The 21,301-nt window shown below is 40.9% G+C and overlaps 1 pseudogene across 1 annotated transcript in view; it reads left to right on the top strand.

Moving 5' to 3' along the window:
* The window catches only part of LOC308423374, a 223,387-nt pseudogene extending 203,528 nt beyond the window's left edge, over positions 1 to 19,859 (top strand). Inside the window, exon 3 of the transcript in view lies at positions 19,622 to 19,859. The product of the transcript in view is annotated as an uncharacterized misc_RNA (transcript). The remainder of the gene's footprint in view (positions 1 to 19,621) is intronic.
* Positions 19,860 to 21,301: the final 1,442 nt, after the last annotated feature.

Genomic DNA, 21,301 nt, shown 5'->3' with positions numbered 1-21,301 from the left:
GGATGCTCAGTGTGTTCCTGGGTTCCGTTGGATGAAGATGTAGATCTCTCAGCTCCTCCTGCACCATGTCTGCCTGGATGCTGCCATGATGACAATAGACTGAACCTCTGAACCTGTAAGCAAGCCCCAATTAAATATTGTCCTTATAAGAGTTGCTTTGGTCATGGGGTCTGTTCACAGCAATAAAACTCTAACTAAAACACATGTGGAAGCTGGGATTTGAACCAGGTGCTCTGCAAGAGCTCCTAACCACTGAGCAAATTCTTCAGCCCACTCAACTGCTTTTTCTCTTGGCCTGCTCAGGGGACCTCAGCCTTTCTGCCTCTATAATTGGGAAGGAGAAAGTAGCCAGAGGAGCTATAGTAAGAGTGCAGTATAGGATTCCCGGTTTGCTCCATTTTGTTGGGTATTTGCAATTGACAATATCTAAGGTTATCCCCCCAAAAAATTAATGAATACAATTATAAAAGTAAAGGCCCCGAGTTATCGGCTATTCTGGCAGTGACTGCGTTTTTCTTAGCTTCCTCTACAGTATGCTAAGCCTGTGGTCTAACAAGGAAGACCTTTTCAAACTGTGCTCCTGCATCCTGCAGTCTCGGGTCTCCACACATGGTACATGCCAGAAGACAGAGAGAATGAGGTCAGCATGGTGGGGGAAGGGGAGGGGGTGCGAATTTCCGACAATTTCACAAAGGAAATGCCTTCGGCTTCCCATCCAAGCGTGGCAAACACTGCCCTGGCACTCTTCAGGGCTGATGGCTTTCACACGCAGGCTATTGTGAAGAGGCTATTTTTATTCCAACAGAGAAAATCTGATGCCTCGTGACTAAGGCTGCATTAGGGAGCAGAAGGGCTGCCTGCAAGGCCCTGCAGTTTGCTTGCCTGCAGTGAAGAACACTGGCAAACAGAAAAGGTATTTTCCCTTCTGCAGTACAGCGACCATCTGTTATCCTGCCACAGTGCAGTGCAGGGGAAACCCTTCACAAACAGGAGCTTTCCTGCCAGGGTTCCCTGAAAACACTCCCCGGACAATCCCGCCCACGCACGAGCTACATACTGCTTCCCAGCCTGCCTTCTTGTATTTTTCCCTTTTATTGTTCTATAGAGAGAAGGAGAGAGCATTGCCTGCAATTTAAAACTAGCAGCAGGGTCTGCCTTCAAAGCTGTAAGAATTTTATTATTATCGTTACTATTACCCTGACTATTTTAGTGGTGAAACAGCACTAAGCAGGTACACACACACACACACACACACACACACACACACACACACACACGATGTTATCACATTGTTCGTGGGAGAATGAGGAGCTACAGCAAACTGTTTTCAAGAAGGTATCCAAGGATCCCTTCAGAACACGGAAAGGAAACAGGATCGCTGGTCAATGCCCACTGCCACCATTGTGCAGATGACCTTGTTTCTTTCGCTAAATCAAAGCCAAAGAGACAGATCTGAAGAAGGATCTGCCCTCCCTTAAATTCCAGCCTAGAGGAGGGAAGAGGGTAGCCCAACTTGTTGGATTACGTTAAAAGCCCCAGGTGGAGAGAAATAGACTTGGTTCTGTAGCTGGAACACCCAAGACCATCACAGGGAGCGGAGGTCTGACCCCCCCCCCCATCTTCCCTGTGAATGCTTCCGCTCACTCACACAAGGACCTTTGCTTTCTCTATTCCTAAGCTTTGGTGTGTAGAATCCATTCCTCTTCTCTGGGCTTCTTTCTCATCCTGAGTTAGTTCTTACCCACCCTGACCTGGTTTTCACGTTTTGGGATATCAGAGAGCTTTCTGAAGTTAACTAAACAAGCCAGGCATCTGCCTCCGAGGATTGGTCAGCTACCATCAGCTCAGACGCTTAGCTAAAGGGAGTCTCTGACACTTGTCTGCAAAACTAAGGGTGATTCCGTAGGTAAAGCGGCAATGTGGACATGAGCCTAAGAGACAGCTAGCAGTTCTTCCCCCGAACCTAGACAAACTCCAGCTTATGTCCCAGTCACAGTGTTGAATAGCACTTGCTGTAATCGTTATTAATGACTCAGACAGGTGAACGCCCTGTGCATTCGCTTTCCAAGAAGGAAAGAAAATGGGCCAGCAGCGCCACCGTTCGCAAGCTGGGAGAACTGCAGGAAAAATAATGAAACCTTTGCTGATTTCCACCTGAATGGCGAACAAAAATGAAATTACACTTTATAGCTGTCACACAAGGCAGGAAGCAGAGCTTTCCTTGTCGTACATTGAATCTAAGATGTGCAAGCATTCAATATAGATATTTTTGTGTGGCTACAAAGTTCAGGACCCATCTGTTAGCACATCAGCTGGACATATCAATAATAGACCACATATACAGTAGCAGAGTAAAGACTTCCTTCACTCCTTGGTGTTGCAGCTATCCTAGTCTGAGTATCCATGTTCTGTAATGTTCACACAATAATGAAATCACCGAATGATGTATTCCTCAAACCACAATTCTGCCATTAAGTGATATGTGTGTAGTTATAACTTTTTAAAATTTCCTTTTTTCTCTCATCTTTATTAGATGCACTGTTTTTACATTTTAGATATTATCCCTTTCCCCCACCCCGCTCCCATCCTCTCTCTCTCTCCATTGCCTTCACAAAGGTGCACAATCTCCTAATCACCTTCTCCACTTCATTGCTTTGCCATTCCTCTACATTGGAAAAACCTGCCCTTCCTGGGCCAAAAGCTTCTTTTCACATTGATGCCAGACACTGGAATCTTCAGCTACATGTCCAACTGGATCAATAGGTCTCTCAGTGTGTGCACAAAGATTGGTGTTTTAGTCCATGGTAGTTTTGGAGGGTTTGGTTAGTTGATAATGTTGTTCTTCCCATGAGGTTGCAACCCCTTTCAGCTCCTTCAGTCCTTTCTTTAGCACCCTCATTGGGGTCCCTGAATTCAGTCTGATAGTTGTTAGCTGCAAGCATGTTCAGCTGTATCTATAAGACTCTAACATAGTCCCAGAGGGGGCATCTCTATCTGGTTCCTGCCAGTAAGTACTTCTTGGCACCAGCTATAGTGCTTGGATTTGGTGGCTGCATATGTGATGGATACCCAGGTGAGGCAGCCTCTGAACGATCTTATCTTATATCCCTGTTCTTCTATTTAACCTTTCATTTCCTCCCCTAAGTGTTTTGTTCTCCCTTCTAAGGACTGAGGCATCCTTATTTTGGCCTTCCTTCTTTTTGAGCTTCATAATATCTGTGAATTGTTTCTTGGGTATTCAGAGATTTCTGGAACTAGTATCCACTTATCAGTGAGTACATACAATGTGTGTTCTTTTGTGACTGGGTTACCTCACTCAGGATGATAGTCTCTAGTTCCATTCATTGCCTACAAATTTCATGAAGTCATTGTTTCTAATAGCTCAGTAGTACTCAATTGTGTAAATGTGCCACACTTTTTGTATTCATTCCTCTGTTGAAGGACATCTGGGTTCCTTTCTTCCAGCTTCTGGCTATTATAAATAAGGCTGCTATAAACATGGTGGAGCATGTGTTCTTGTTATATGTTGGAGCATCTTTGGGGTATATGCTCAGGAGTGCAATAGCTGGGTTTTCAGGTAGTACTATGTGTAATTTTCTGAGGAACCACCAGACTGATTTCCAGAGTGGTTGTACCAGCTTACAACCACACCAACAGTGGAGGAGTGTTCCTTTTTCTCTACATCCTCACCAGCATCCGCTGTTACCTGAGACACACACAAACAGAAGCCCTTTGTAAAAATGTCTAGGTAGTCACTTCACATCCTGCTCAGTCCTTTCCACAATTCCTTCCCAGTCCTCCCCGCCTTCTCCTCTAAGCGGGTGTCCCCTGGTATCCCCCACCTTCCCAGTCCTCCTCCCCTTCTCCTCTAAGCGGGTGTCCCCTGGTATCCCCCACCTTCCCAGTCCTCCTCCCCTTCTCCTCTAAGCGGGTGTCCCCAGGTGTCCCCCACCTTCCCAGTCCTCCCCTCCCCTTCTCCTCTAAGCAGGTGTCCCCGGGTAACCCCACCCTGGCACATCAAGTCTGTGAAACTAAGCAAATCCTCTGCCACTGGGTACAGACAGGGCAGCCCAGCTAGAACATATCCCACAGACAGGCAACACCTTTTGGGACAGCCTCTCCCCAGGTGTTCGGGACCCTCAGGAAGACCAAACTGTACATCTGCTATATAGGAGTAGGGAGGCTTAGGTCCCGAGTTCTAGCACAATGTTTTATAGAACTTGAAAGAACAATTCTTACCTTCATAGGACAAAACAAAAATCCAGGATAGTCAAAACAATCCGGAATAATTAGAACTTCTGAGGGAATCACCATCTTCAAGCTGTACTACATAGCAATAGTGATTTTTAAAAAACCCTACCTGGTATTGGTGCAGAAGCGGACACATTGATCAGTAGAATCAAATCAAAAACACAGAAATAAAACCCACAGACCTATGAACACTTGATTTTTCATAAAGAAATAAAACCCATAAAATGGGGGGAAAGCATCTTTAACACATGGTATTAGACTAACTGGATGTCTACATGTAGAAGAATGCAAATGGATCCATATTTATCACCTCTCACAAAAAGCAAGTCCAAGTAGATCAAGAATATCAACATAAAACCAGATACACTAAATCTCACAGAAGAGAAAGTGGATGTAAATTTTAATGCCACTGAAATGCAGCTATTGATTTAAAAAAAAAAAACCAATTTCTCCCTGTATTCATTTACAGAAATCCCATTTTAGTTGACTACTATGGCATGATAGAATATGTTATGAATAGTCACACCAATTCCCAGCCCTGAGTTGTCTTTGTTTTGTGACATACTAATTTGCTAACTAAAGCCCTCTTTGACCAGAGATTCAGTCATGTGCACACACACACACACACACACACACACACACACACACACACACATTGACTGAGACCATCCTACCCAGTGACAGACACATAAAATCAAGCCAAGGGTATCTCCCTCAAGTGTGTGGAGAAGCCTAATTGATAACAGGTTTCCTAGGAAACAGAATCATCAACAAAAGAACAAGTTACATGTGGGGGATAAATGTCCCTTCCTAAATACATTATGAGTTGGAAGAAATGCCAGTACAACATTTGCAGGACCTTAAAAATACATTCTCTTGCATGAAGAAATACCTAACCTGATAAAACCAAGAGAATGTCATGTATTCTCCTACGCTGCTTATTCTGGCATGAAAAGAAATAGTATTTTCCAAATTTTGATGAGCCTCATTCAAATGCTCATCATTCAAGTCACCCATGTGTTCTAAGTGAGGTATTACAAAACCATGGATGTGAGCACAGGAAGATGTTTGCAAGTCACCTAGTCCAACCCACTCTGTTTAAAAGTAAAGAACTGATGCCCAGGGTAAGGAAGAGACCTGATACAAACCATCAGCAAAGTTAGCATCCAGTCAGAAACTGCAACCTGGGACCCGGATACCACACAGAGCTCTGCAAATGGCTCTATGGTTCTGTTTCAGGATGTCTCTGAAGATGTCTTTCTGATACTGATACCTGCTCTGCTTCTTCAGCTACACAGCTCAACGACACCTGTTACATAACATGTTGTTATTGAGTGTTCAGTGCTGTGCAGTGTTGGTGAACTTCTGTTACTGTAACAAACACTGGAGCCAACCCTTTACAAAGGGAAGCAGTTTGCTTTAAAGGTTTTACCCATGATCCACTGGGCTCAATGCTCTGAGTCTCTAGTAGAGGTGATGGATAACCATGACAGACAATATACAGAGGAGAAAAACTGCTCAGCTCATGGCCAAAAGACAAAGGAAGAGAAGAGAGATAGAGATACTCTCCTTCACAGGCACAGCCTTGATGACCTATAATCTTCCCACAAGGCCTCTGTCCTAACATTTCCAGCATTTCTGAAGAGCACAATCCATTCAGCACAGGAGCCTTTGAGATGCACTTACCAAATGACAAAACCCGGCACCTTATTATTGGAGTCCAAAAGAGGGGACATGAAAACACAATTTGTTCTTTGAGAACAGATCAAAAAACATCATTCACCACAATCAAGTAGGCATTATCTCAGGGAATCGGGGATGGGTCAATATACAAAATTCCATCAACATAATCCACTATAAAAACAAACTCAAAGAAAAAATATCACATGATGATCTCATTCAATGTTCTTGACAAAGTCCAATACCCATTCATGTTAAAGTCTTGGAGAGATCAGGAACTCAAGGCCCATACCTAAACATAATAAAAGCAATATATAGCAAACCAATAGCCAAATCAAAGTAAATGGAGAGAAACTTAAAGCAATCCCACTGAAATCAGGGAGAAGTTAAGACTGCCCACTCTCTGCATATTTATTCAATATAGTACTCAAAGTTCTAGCTACAGTAATAAGACAACAAGAAGCTATCAAGGAGATACAAATTGGAAAGGAAAAATTCAAGGTATCATTATTCAAGGATGATATGATAGTATACATAACCAACCCTCAAAAGTCCTACCAGAGAACTCCTATAGCTGGATATAAAATTAACTAAAAAATATAAGGAGTAGCTTTCCTTTATACAAATGATAGGTGGACTGAGAAAGAAATTAAGGCAACAACACACTTCTCAATAACCACAAAACATATAAAATATCTTGCTGTAATTCTAATCAAGCAAGTGAATAACCTGTATGATAAGAACTTCGAGTCCCTGAAAAGAGGAATTGAAGAAGATCCCAGAAGATGAAAAGATCTCCCATGTTCATGGATAGACAGGATTAATGTAGTGAAAATGGCCATCTTACCAAAAGCAATCTACAGATTCAATTCAGTTCCCATCAAAATTCCAACACAATTCTTCACAGACATGGAAAGAATAAATCTCAATTTCATATGAAAAAAGAAAAAAAACAGGATAACCAAAACAATTTTAAACAATAAAAGGACTTCTGGACGAATCAACATCCCTGACCTCAACCTATACTGTAGAGCAATAGTGATAAAAACTGAATGGTATTGTTACAGACTCAGACAAGTTGATCAATGGAATAGAACTGAAGACCTAGAAATAAACTCAAAACATATGGGCATGGAATTTCTGACAAAGAAGCCAAAACCATACAGTAGAAAAAAGAAAATATGTACAACAAATAGTCCTGGTCTAACTGGCAGTCTGCATGTAGAAGAATGCAAATTGATGCACATTTAGCACCCTGCAAAAAGCTCAAATCCAAGTGGATCAAGGACCTCAACATAAAGCAAGATACACTGAATCTAATAGAAGAGAAAGTGGGAAAGAGCCCCAAATGCATTGGCACAGGGAAATTTTCCTGAACAGAACACCAATGGCTCAGGCCTTAAAATCAACTGTTGATAATACATTTTGATAATACTATCTTAGCTTCTATACTTTTATTACTTTTCAATAAATAAAACTATAATGCTATAGTAGATCTGAAATTTTCCTAATCACACTATGACCTGCAGAAAATAATCACAAAGACAATGAATCCCTCCTCTCACATGAAGCAACCTCTGGACAATGGAGATGGAAGTATAAAAAATGGTTTTTACTGGGAACAATCTAGAATCACTGGACTAAATTGTTCTGATAGCTCACCTTCTAGTCCTATACAAACTACTTCAATTGGTTGTCTCAAAGTCTTCCTTCTAAAGAAGAGAAACTTACAAGCATGCAGTAGTTCAGTGAAGATAAGCCTCCTGTTAGGATTTTCCATATTACAAAGTTGGTAGAGAACTTGGCAACCCACAGCTGTTTACCTATTCATCAGATAGTTGGAGCTCTATGTATATTAACCTAGGGATGTGAAAGTCAGGTCACATGTTCTAGTAGTTGAGAACTTCAGCTGTGAAGAGACAGGTCCACTCTTAGGCCTCAACACCTTTCAGCTTAAAAGAAATGCAGGTGCAATGGGCTGTGTCTCTCTGCTCTGAGAACTTTAACGATATCATCTCTGAAGTCTGCTCAGTAAACTCCCTGGGCAGACTCTAGGTCTAAGACACTGACATTCATCCGAATCAATACTTCCTATAGAAAGGATGTTACTTTCCTAATAACTACTTGGAGCCCTCTACAATTTCCACAGAAATCACTCTAAGATAATATCTACTATAGTTAGGAAATAGCCCAAAGTTCCGTGTCCAGTCCTAAAGCTAATGGTATTTATTTTTCTCATCCCTCAAATCAAGTTACTAAGGGAGTCATTTTCCAAAATTGTTCTACATTTCAACCATTATAAACCAGCCCAACCTGTATTCCATACTATAAAATAGATGCTGTATTTAAATGTTTGTTTCATGGCAACAGATTCGACTTCAGAATTGTTCCACTCCAAGCTGTCAACTGCTCCTCTACTTCCAGCAAAATCTCACACTTAAGTCTGAGAGACCACATGGAGTCTTCTCACACAACACAAGATGAGGCCTTGGTAACTGCTGTGCAAACCCTGGTGCATCTTTGATCTCTACCATCATGACCACCAGGCTATATATATATCCTGAATTATTCAAAACAAATGGTACAAGATAATTTTACCACTTCTCATCAGATACAGTAGTGTGCACAGCTAGTTGGTGATGCTTAGCTTTCTCTGTTTCTACAACCTCTCTCTCAGCAAAGATAGATAGATAGATAAATAGATAGATAGAGATAGATAGAGATAGAGATAGAGATAGAGATAGAGATAGAGATAGAGATAGAGATAAATATCCATAGGCTAGGAAAGAAACACAATGGCAGACAAACTCTAAGCATCATCCAAATTTTTTCCTTCCCAGAAGTCATGTCAACTTTGCATTCAAAGTCCCCCAGGCAAGCTGTATATCAGGGTTTCCATGTCTGCTCAGACTATGGGCAATGCCATTCCTTTGTTGAAAGCAGGCATCAAAGCTATCACAAGTTTTTAATCAGAATCAATGACAGATAAATAGAATTTTAGTCCAACCATTCTCTAACCACAAAGGAAAATCTAATACCCAAGTTTTAGAAGTTTTAATCCCATATGCCAATATAAAAATGTCAACCTTTGTCAGTTTACACAGAGAAAAAAAAATGATTATGAGCAAAGAGAAAGGCTCATAAGCAAAGAATTACACTGAAGCAGCCAACTGAGGGTGTGCCTAACAGATGGGGACCAGTTTCAAAGAACTCTCCTGAATATGCAATAGGATTTATGTTGATGAGAAATCAGATAACTACTTATTTCTGAAAGATGTAAGTAAATGTCAAATAATATTAATTAAATTTAAAAGACCAGCTATTGAGGGAAAGAGTGTATACTCTGTGAAATCAAGCACTATGAAGAGAACAATGACTATCAGCAAAAAGAATGAACCTGAGATGCCAGTTAAATTATAAATGTCATTCCAATGGTATTAGTATGTAAATGTGCACTTAGGCAGGAATACCTTGAGAACTGATCATTTCTTTCTAAATTCAGATTTAGTAATTTGAGTTTTTTATGAAATTTAAGTTGTCAGTTATCTGAACTACATCTTTACCTCAGCCCTTAGACTGCAAAAGGTAGAACACACAGGGTTACTTTCTCATACTGGTTAGCATAACATAGCCTCATGAGCTGATCTCTCTCCTTCTCCCTCTCCCTCTCCCTCTCCCTCTCCCTCTCCCTCTCCCTCTCCCTCTCCCTCTCCCTCTCCCTCTCCCTCTCCCTCTCCCTCTCCCTCTCCTTATCCCTCTCCCTCTCCCTCTCCCTCTCCCTCTCCCTCTCCCTCTCCTTCTCCCTCTCCTTCTTTTTCTCTCTCTCCCCTTGCCCCTCTCTCTACCCTGTCTCCATTTTCCTCCTTTGTCTTCCCCTCCCTCCTTCCCCTTCCCGCCCCTCCCCTTCCCCCTTCTCTCCCCCTGTGTGTCCATACTTTTTGAGACTATAAAAGGAGGAAAGAAACTACATCCCTGTCAAAATTCACTAAAGTTGGTTGCCATTCTCATTATTTTTGCAAAGTTCTCTTTCCTTTTACCAATTTCTTTTTTGTTAGTCCTTAATTCCAACAATAGATCTTTAAAACATCATCCCACTGAGGTCCAGGATATCTCTGGGTCTTCACAAATCACACACAATTCTTCCTGAGCCATCCTGGATGTTTCTGACAGTCATGATTCATAATCATTATTATCTTGTGAGAATATAGAATTCTCAATGAAACTTTAAAGGGCAGAGCAGAATAGTTTGAATGTAATTAGCTTTCCAATTAGAATTACAAGTTCATGTTAAAAATCACAATATTGAAAATGATGTCAAAATAGTGCTGGGCTCTGGACAGAATTTGCATTTTAGCTCTGAAAAATATGAATTAAAATCAGCACTAGAAATGCCTATGATCAATGAACTGGATAGGTGAAATGTGTTCCAAATGTAGTCAGTATAAAAACTTGAACAGAAGGGGGCTAGACAGATCGCTGAGAGGTTAAGAGCACTGGCTGCTCTTCCAGAGGTCCTGAGTTCAATTCCCAGCAACCACATGGAGTCTCACCACCATCTGTAAAGAAATCTGATGCCCCCTTCTGGTGTGTCTGAAGAGAGTGACAATGTACTCACATACATACAATACATAAATCTTTTTTTAAAAAAAGAAAGAAGGAAGGAAGGAAGGAAGGAAGGAAGGAAGGAAGGAAGGAAGGAAGAAAAAGAAAACTTGAGCAGCAACCTGCAATATTGAGCCAGTTTTAGAACCTATTCTCTTAAATATAAGATTCTAATAGAACCAAAGGTATTAAAATTTTTAAACTTTTAAGATTTAATCATTAACCATTAATTTGCTTTACATTTGTATTTAACTTCACTTAATTTTAATAGGTAACATAGTTGCCTGATTCTAGAGTATAAAAATAATACCCCATTGTATGACTGGTTTTCCTTGAAGTTGACACAAGCTGAAATTATCACAAAGAAACCTCAGTTGAGAAAATGCCTCCATGAGATTCAGCTGTAAGGCATTTTTTCAACTATGATCAAGGGGGAGGGCCCAGCCCATTGTGGGTGGTGGCATCCCTGGGCTGGTAGACCTCCGTTCTGCAAGAAAACAAGCTGAACAAACCAGGGGAAGCAAGCCAGTATGTAACATCCCTCCATAGCCTCTTCATCAGCTCCTGCTTCCTGACCTGCTTGAGTTCCAGTCCTGACTTTCTTTCTTGATAAACAGCAGTGTAGAAGTATAAGCTAAATAAACCCTTTCCTCCCCAACTTGCTTCTTGGTTATGATGTTTTGTGCAGGAATAGAAACCCTGACTAAGACACCCATGAAGAAAAAGGTAAAAGAAATGATCTCTCTTCTCATGTCTCTTCCATCACCTATCTTGAACCTACACACACACACACACACACACACACACACACACACACACACACACACACGGCTTCAAAATAACAACTTTCTACCATATCAAAAGAACGACAACATGAGTTAATTACCACCTTACTAGAAAACATCACACCACAAAACATGTAGTGTCTTAAAGAGTATAAAATGAAGTAAAAGTTTACTGACAATGTAAAGTGTGGTTTAAGACTGGTTTACTAATATAAGAGCTTCGTAAAAATAAACAAGGATCAGAATTCAACAGCCCGAGATTGGTGGAACCATCAAAATAAGAATTTCAAGATCAAAACGTTCATAAAAGCTTCAGCATAAACTCATCATACCTTCCAAGGAAATTAGTGAGTTTCTGGGGAATTTCTTATAATGAACAATCAAACCATATGATTGGGTAAGACGTCCCAGAGGAGAAAAGGAATGGGCAAAGAACAGTAAAAATAAAGTCAAAATCATTTGGATACTTGCTTGTACTTTCAATTCTTACTATTCGTATTTGTGTATAAGTCATTTGTTATACTTGCTGTTGCTGCTGCTGCTGTGTCAAAATACCTCACAAGAAGCAACAAAAGTGGAATGATCTGGGTCCCCAGCCCATCATGGGCAAGTGATTGAGGCAGCTGGTCACATTGCCCTGGCCGTAGGGAAACAGATCAAGATCAATCTTGATATTCAGCTCCATTTTCGCTTAGTTACTCTGTCTAAGGCAGAGGACCGTAGAAAGGTGCCAGGCCACAGTTATGGGGAGGGGTCTTTCTACAGATCTAACTTTATCATAATAACCCCTCAAAAGTATGCCCAGAGATTTCCTTTCTGGATGATTCTGGATCCTTTCAAGTTGGCAATTCATGTTAATCTTTATAAGATCCAGACTGACAGAGACTTGGTAAATGGTTGTGACTCTCAACTAGATTTTGTACCTTTTTTCAGTATTCTTTCTGTGTATTATCAGAACACACACACACACACACACACACACACAGCTGTTTGTTCCTCTTTGTATTATTAATTGAATAGCATGATTTATTATGCACAATGTAAAATTTTTCTTCTTCTTGGTGACTATGTATCGTGGTCATCTTCTCCTATCTATCACAGAGCTCTTTGTTTTATGCATCTATCTAATGTTCTTCAGTTCAGACACAATCCAATCCCCATTGACCTCCTCTCAATCTATGGGTTATTCTGATGTCATTGTTGTTTGAAACCAGTGCTCTACACATACTAACCATGTTACTAGTGAGTAATGTTTTGTTGCCCAAATTCTTAAAAACAAAAATAACATAACAATGAGAAAGAACCCTTTGTGTATATTTGTTTCACAGCCTCAAAGATAGATTCTCAAAAACAATGTTATTACTAGACTCAAAAAGCATTTGTTCTCTCAATATATGAGTGGATCTTATCAGAGAGAGAGAAGAAGAAGAAGAAGAAGAAGAAGAAGAAGAAGAAGAAGAAGAAGAAGAAGAAGAAGAAGAAGAAGAAGAAGAAGAAGAAGAAGAAGAAGAAGAAGAAGAAGTAAGGAAGTAACCAAAAAGGAAAAAGATAAATGGAGAGGGTGACACAGCAAAGAAGTCACCCTAAGCTGTGCACCAGATAAGCTGCTTTGGTGTGTTTTAGAATAAGCAACAGCCTTAGTCACAAATGCAGCCATCAATGTCCCCACACATTTCCAAACCTACTTAGTTTAATGGTCTCCCTCTTGCCATCCAAGCTGGAGTTCTACCAGCCCTCAGATGTTAGCTCCTGAAAAGCAAAGGATCAGATGCATGATGGAAGCCACAAGGCACCAGCTGCACAGACCATCAGTGGGTTTACCTGTCTGTGTGATGTGCAAACATCAGCCTGGCTTCCTGCCCTTGACAGCCTTAAATCAGCTCATCAAGTGCCAGCGCCCATGATTTCAGACAGTTTAGCTAAAGGACAGGAAGAAAAGCACACGCTGGTCCGCTGCCAATTCAAGTCCTTTTGTTTACCTGTTCTGCTAAAGTTCAAAGACAAGGATATGAGTTATACAATTAAAAAAAACTGTTAAAAAGAACCAGACATAAATGCTAAGCTGTTGAAAAAAGGAAGCATTTAGTAGGTCCTGGGCTGGTTGATAATATACTTTTCAAGCAGTTAAACATAAATATATACTGCATTATCAGTGATCAATTTTGTTTTGTTTTTTTATTGTGGAACACTTGATTCTGGAACTGTAGCTAAGTGGTTAAAGCATTGGCTGATCTTTCAGAGGACCAAAATTTAAATCCCAGATTACCAGCACCCTCCATCCTTCAAACCCACATGGTACCTTATATTCATCTCTAACCCTAGTTCCACAGAATCTTTAGATCTTCAAACTCCTTCCCTTAACAGTAACATATTCTGCATTGGAAAAAGTTTATTCAATTTCCAGTGGTTCTTTACTTCAATGCACATAAAACGCAGGATTTGATGCTCTTCCCCTTTAGCACATCACATGCACATGGTCCACAGACATACATGCAGGCAAAACACACATACACTTAAAGCAAATGATAGAAAAATTAAGGACAATATTGTATGTTGGAAGCCACCTGTGTTGTAATCAAATAGAAGAAAGATAAAAAAACCTGGAAATGTTTCCATTGTTTGCATTTATATGTTGCCAAGCACTGATGAGACTTTCACTTAGCTGACTTGGAACCATTAGGGATCCAGTCACAAAAGCCATCTAAGCCCCCTTGACCCTCTCCCCCCAACCCCATGACTCTTGTAAACTCCAGGGAACACAGAGTTCCTGGGAAGCCTAGGAATCCAACTCAGTCTCCATGATTTAAAGTGGGGAAGCTTATCTACAACAGAGAGTGGCAAAGCAGCCACAGGTCAGACACTCAGCGACACCTGAGCAAACAAAACAATAAGCTAAAGCGGGCTACATAATTCAACTGAAACACAAATTATGCATTTTTCTCTCCTCAGAACAATAATTTAAAAGCATTCAGAAGATGAGTACACTCTCTTCCTTACTCACTGACATTCATAGAGCTAAGACCTAGTTGGTGAGCCACAGCTTACATGAGAATCCTACAGCTTATTCAACTTTCTTCCAGCCTCAGTTCTTCAAACTCTCTTTCTGTAACAGTAGACATATTCTACATTGGAAAAAAAAAAAAAACTAATTCAGTCTCCAGTGTTAATTGTAGACATATTCTACACTGGAAAAATACTAATTCAGTTTCCAGTGATTCTTTGCTTCCATGAACAGAACATGAAGAAAAATATGAATTTTTACAGTCCTACCAAAGATGTTGATCTTTTGGGACATCTACCTAACAAACTATGATGGACTAGAAGGCTGCCTGCATGTGGGGGATTCGAGCATAAGCATGCACACATGACTTCAAACTGGTGACTTTCTATAAAGAGTGTTTCCTGTATGTGTGGCCACATACAACTTCCAGACCTTTAATGTGCAAAACTCAAGAGTTGCCTGGAAGGGTTTTGTCCATTTAAGTAGCCAAGGATACAATCACCTTCTCATTCCACAAACATGGGGCTCAGTTATATAAAGTAATGTAAGGTTTCTGGCCTTGTTTATCTCTTTCCTTTCAACCGTTTCACTACTTAGAAAGTGGATTTCATGATATTCCCAGCACAGAGGAGACTGAGCCAGGAGCACCATGGTGTGATAACCGGTGAGCACTACACAATTCCACCTCAGAAACACAGCCCTCCACATAGGGGTTTTCAGATAGAGTTTGACTCCGTTTGTATAAAAAGCAATTTAACTTGTTGATTTCTAAGTTTACACCTCTTTGTTTTCTATGTTTTTACTACTCCTGAAGTTGAGTCCTTGTTATTAAGGGATTGATTTCTACATTTATGCCTACAAGAAAATATTTCAGAGCTTACCTTTAGACACTACATTTAGTAGTGGAAACAGGATATGACAGTCTTCTATAGGACTAGTGGAGGAATTTTCATCTGAACTTTATCTATGTCAGCCATCGCTGAATCTTTTTACTTTTATATGCTATGAGAATGTGTGAATAAGTAAGTGTGCAGGTGTGTAAGCATGTGTGTGATTTCACACATGACAGCACTCATGAGCAGGTTAGAACCTTTCAGGAGCTGGACCCCACTTCTACTGATAGTTTTAGAATTGACCTTGGGCCATCAGGCCTGACACAAGCATTTTTACCAGTCAAGCCATTTTGATGGCACCACTGATGAACTGTAGGAGAACATACATGTTCTGCTTGGAATAAATGATCAAATGATCTAAAAACAACGTATTTTCTTAAATTCCAGTTATAAAACAGTGTTTTTGTCTGTGATGTGTTTATTAAAAGATAAAAAGAGGGAGGATATGTTTTGATGGATGTGTGTTGAGGTATGGGGGCAAGGGGTACCTCGACGGGGCCCCTTGCTGAGGCATCCCTTCCCCCTGAGGAACCAAATACAGGATGTATAGAATAGTTTATTCAGGGCATGGGGAGGGGAGTCAAGAGGGTAATAGAGGCAAAGAAAGAGAGAGAAAACAGAAGAGAAGTAGAGACTGGTCATGAGCAAGTGGAGGGGGGGTAGGAGAATGAGGATAGAGGGAAGACGGGACAAGAGGACAGAGAGGGAACAGGAAGGCAAAAGCAAGAGCAAGAGAGAGGAGGGGACAAGCAGCCCGGGTTATAGTGAATCAGGCACACCTAGCTGTTGCTAGGTAACTGTGGGGCGGAGCTTAGACAAAATGCTAACAGTCTGCCAGTCTGCACGGCAAACTGATGGAGGGGGCGTGGTTTCTTGATTGCAGTGATGTCGCCTGAGTGAAAAGAACATTCTGGAAGCACCTCACTGCATACACTGAGGGAAAAGCCCAGCTACTTTAGAGATTGCCCACTGCTGCCACTTGCATTTTCTGTGGTGAGAGGAATGTTGTTTGTGGAAGGTGCTTTCCCTTGTTTTCTCCTGCTGTACAGCGAAGATTCTCTATAATCAATTACAATCAAGTCTTTGCCCATGTCCTTTGGCTTTTGTCAAACAACCCTCCTTTTCACAGCCACAATCTTTGTGCCATTAACCTACGGGCATCCTCCTGCCAGAGCCACCGTTCACACTGAATTGCTGTCATTCTTCCTTCAACCTGTCTCTGCTGTCTCGATTTTCCTGACTTTTCCCCCAAGCTTTTTAAGCATCCAATCGGCAGTCAAACCTTGGCAAGCCCCACAAACTGTTCCCACAAAGCAGCCTGTAAAAGCATTTCCTTTAATTGGATCAGAAAGTCCACTTGTTTGCTTCCTCAAAAGATGCATTAAATGGAGAAATCCTGTAGGCCATCACTGAATTCAATTCCACTAGGATTACTGAGTCTAACTGCATTGAAGAAACTATAACGGGCTCAGTGGGGCCTGTGATAACAAATTAAAGTTTCCGTCGTCGTCAAGCTGTTTGGAATCTGGCAAGTCCGAGTAAGTGCCTTCCGAATACTCAGGCCTTTATTAAACTGTCTACTTCCAGACACTTTAGAAGGGTTTCCTTTTGTTTCTGTCCTCGCTGTTTATTGTTTTATAAAAACTTATATTACGTAAAAGTCATTATTCTGAAAACTTTTAAGTGTATAATGCAGTGTGACACTAAGTCCATTCAGGACTCATCCCCACCCCACCCCCACCCCACCCCCCCACCCCCACCCCCGCTCCACTTCCAAAGCCTTCATACAGAAGAAGTTCCTTTTTGCTGAGCTCCTCACTGTCTCTCCCCAAATTCTGCTTGCTATTATTCTCCTGCCTCTGGGAATTTTCCTGTTTTCCATCTTTGATACAGTAGAATCATATAGCATTTCTTCTCATTCTTTCCCTGAGCACGATGTTCATTTAGGGCTCTGTCCTATAACCAAAGAAAAGTTAATAGAAATGGGTGTTTTTCATGGGAAGGTGCAAAGGTTGCCATTCCCTGATTTTCAGCCTCCTGTTGGAAAACCCTCAGACTTTAGGTTAAAGTCTACCATGTCTGGATAGTTTCTCTGAGTTTGGCATAGAAAGGAGGACTGCTTTTATTCCAGTGGGGCTTTCTCTTCTTGTCTGGGGAGTTTGACCCTCTATCTTTGCAAACCTACAAGTTCAGTTTCATCTTTCCAGATAAGAACCTGCCTGGCAAGTACCTGAAATTCCTGGGATGCCTCCCCATACAAATGAGGCATTCCCAGTCTGTTAAGTTCCAGCCAATTGTTCACCCTAAAAACTCCTTCCCATTCTTCAAGGTTCATTTATATCCTTTGGTCGTCCAGAATAACGTGTAGCATACCTGTTGTGTTCACTGAAGATTGTTTAAGAGAGGTGTTTCACTGAGCATCATCTAAAAAAGCTGTAGCACTAAAATCCTCAGAGAAGCTTTATTGCCCTAGCGCTCACTCCCTGCCTGACCAGGATCCTGCAGACCTCACCTGTACTCTGCTATATCCTTCCTGGTGTGCAGATGCACACAGAAACACTGAGGGAGGAAACAGAGGATGCAGAACTGCAGCTGTGTAAGACTCGGAGTCTTAACGACAGGGATACCCACCAAGTGAGAACAGAGTTGGATACAAACACAAGAGGTTTATTTTCTGGTATGACGGGGTTGACCCTCAATCAGCCTCTCATGGGGAGTGACCAGAAAGTGACCCAGGATGGTTATAACAAGCAGTTTTTATACTTTTTAGGGGTACAGATTACATCAGCAAGGTTACAGTTTAAACTCATTGGCTAAGCATATTGACCTTTGAATCTATTGGCTGGCAAGCATGGGCAGATTATGATGTGCACTCAAACTATCTGGGACCAGACAGTCAGGTGACTCAGTCAATACATTCTGTGGTTTTTCAAGAGTATTACTGCTCCTCCTGAGAACCGTGGGTAGAGAATGAAACTTTGCCAAATCTTGACCTGATGTCAGAGAGTGTTAGCAAAGGGGACATGGCATGATGGAGATTAAGGACAGGGGACTTCTCAGGGCCCGCTGGTGTAAATGGCTAATTGTGTCTCTGGGACTCTGAAAATAAGCATGTTCTCCTTCAGATTCAGAGAGGCCCTTCCCTGTAAGGTATTCAGAACTACTTCAGCAAGAGGCCAAAGAATAATCTCTAGGTTTTATGGTCTGCTTCAGGGAAGAACAGTAGAGAGGTCAGAGAATGCCCTGCTTATGGTCTGCAGTTTTCCTATTGCCATTTTGCCATAGTTGGGGTACAGCACAGCCCAAATCCAGTCATGTCATTGAAGAAATGGCTAACCAATTGTACATTACAGCACAAGACCTGCATGTACAATAGGAGGCGAGGCACATTCTCAAACACTGGCCACTAAGAAAAGTGAGCTAGACAACCATTCATGATATGACTTGCTTTGTCTAGAGAGCATGTATAATCACTGAGGGGAAACAAGGTTATACTGTCATAACAAATTAGTCCAAAGTCCCTGTGGTTTACACAAAGTCTCATTCACATTTTGTGTCACTCATAAGTTTACAAGGGCCTGTTTCATATAGGCACTAGGGCATCCAGAACAAGGGACTCACCATCCTGCAACCATACAGCCTGAACAGTGTGGTAGCTTCTCTAGAAACTTCCATGTGTTTGTCTTTCGGCCTGAATGGAGAGGAAATGCAGTTGGTACCTCTGAAGATCCACTGAGACTGAGAGGGGTATAGGAAGCATAAGAAAAGCAATGCAATATTTGATGAGCCTTGGTTATGACACACACTTCGGTCAGCCTATAACTTCAGTCAGGGTGAATTTGTAACAGGTGATCAGTGACTAGTCTTTTTTTGTAAAGAGAAACAGTATAGATCCAAACTTGTAGATATTTTCTGTTGATAAGCTTAAAATATGAAAGCAACGTAATGTATAGAATTCTCAAGAACACACAGAGAAAAGATTAAAAACAATTTCCTTTCTGAGGTAAAGTGTCCACTGATAGGATCATACAGATTCAAAATGTTCAGTAAGTCAGATGAAAGTGAAGGTGTTGCTCTCCAGCTTAGATTTTGGCTCATTCCAGATATAGAGAACTTGATAGGCAAGACTAGCTATCACAAGAGAGGACAAAGTAGAACATTCAGTCATAATGCTTCATCTAATTATCTTAATATCTCATTACAACACAAACCAATCAATAGGTTAATACACGGATAAGGTTAACACAGTCAAGCCCCAGGTTCCGCCCCCTCAGCAACACTGCAGTGAGGCCAATGTCTTTGATTTTTGTGTTTATGGCATGCTTCTGGTTCAAATAATAAAAATGTCTACCCTAATTAATTCGCTAGAATTTTATTATCTGTAAATTTTATTATCTGCTTCAAAATAGAGGGCAGATTCACAAGTACTATAATTCAGGGTTGCAAAAGCTTTGTCAGGATGTGGGAGTCACAGATCCATCAGTAATGTTTTACATGTACTCAGTGTGCCACTTGTATGCAGTAACACATAATCACATCAAACACAAGCCATACTTCCTTGTCCCACACATTGCCATGTTCACACGGAAAACTTCTTCAGTAATGACAGTAAAAAGCACCAATTATGGAGTTTATAAGAATTACTGAGAAGGGTTCTTTACCAATAGGCTTGTGAGTGATCCCTATTTGAATTAGAATATGCATTAGTTTCTGCATAAACTGTTAGATTATCTCATAAATACAGAAAAGAACAAAAAAGAAGAAACTCTTACCCAAGTGACCTTAAAATTGTTTCATATAAAGAACATCCAGAGAAACTCAGTAATAAAACTCCAGGTAAATACAAGATCAAAGACTCAAAAATAGGAGGCAGCTCCAGGTCAAAAATAAACAAATATGCTAAGTTCCAAAAGGTAAAGGGCAGTGGGGATAGGGAGCTGAAACTTCATGGAGATTAATTTAAAAAATCATAAAGAACAGAGATTGGTGTATTAGTCAAGGTTCTCTAGAGGAACAGAACTGATAAAATGAATAAGTATGATTTCTTAGAGTGGTTTACAGGCTATAGTCCAGATGGTCCAACAATGACTGTGTACCAATGGGAAATCCAAGAATTCCTCAGTTATTCAGCTAATGATTGTCTCAGTTGGTCTTCATTATATGGGAGAATCCTTCACAAACCATCGGGAGAAATCCAGTAAGCAGCACCCCTCCATGACCACTGCATCTACTCTTGCCTCCCAGTCCCTGCCCTGCTTGAGTTCTGCTCCTAACTTTATTCTATAATGAACAGCAATATAAAAATGTAAGCTGACTAAATTATTGCCTCACTAACTTGCTTTTTGGCCGTGGTGTTTTGCTTTATCAATAAAAACCCTAACTAAGATGGCGTGTCTTAGTACTTCAAATGATTTAATTGAGAAAAGGAATTCCAAATGTAGTTAAGTTGACAACTAAGAATACCCATCACAATTGTCACTTTAACTGCCAATCGGAGTCAAGAAGCATCCTTTGGCCTGAACAGATCTAGGTGATGGAGCAGATTCCACACAAATCTGCAATACTAAAATGGATACACTTCAGAAAAAGAATTAATAAGAAAAGGAAACTGAAGGAAAGGCAGTCTTCAAACAGCATAAGACTGGCAGAAATAAGACATTGGAGGAATAAGACAAGGAGTCTAAGGCTGGTAAGATAACCAAAGGAGGTAATGTTGAAAGAGAAAATAGCTTGTTGAGTCAACAACATACTCTCCCTCTAAACCTAGACCTAAATATTCAGGGCTGGGGGGATGTCCCTAAGGTTAAAGTACTTAATGCATATGGGTAAGTCCTCAAGTTTGGATCCCCAACACTGGTGTAAAAGCCAGGGAAGCAGCCCAGCCCTTGAAAGGCAGAGACAGAAGCATCCCTGTGGCAAGCTGTCTACATAGACAAGTCAAATCAGTGAGCTCCTGGATCAAATAAACAGAACCTCAGATTAAAACCTCTTGGTTGTGCTCTGCAAATTGACCAGGCAGAACCTGAACTGTAGTCCTGAGCTGCATGACTCACCTTCCCCACTTAGAGCAAACAAAAGGAAGTGAGCAA

The sequence above is a fragment of the Micromys minutus genome, assembly GCF_963924665.1.
Source record: "Micromys minutus genome assembly, chromosome: 8".
NCBI lineage: Eukaryota > Metazoa > Chordata > Mammalia > Rodentia > Muridae > Micromys > Micromys minutus.
The sequence above is the reverse complement of the archived record's forward strand: the minus strand, read 5'-3'. Positions and strand labels throughout refer to the sequence as shown.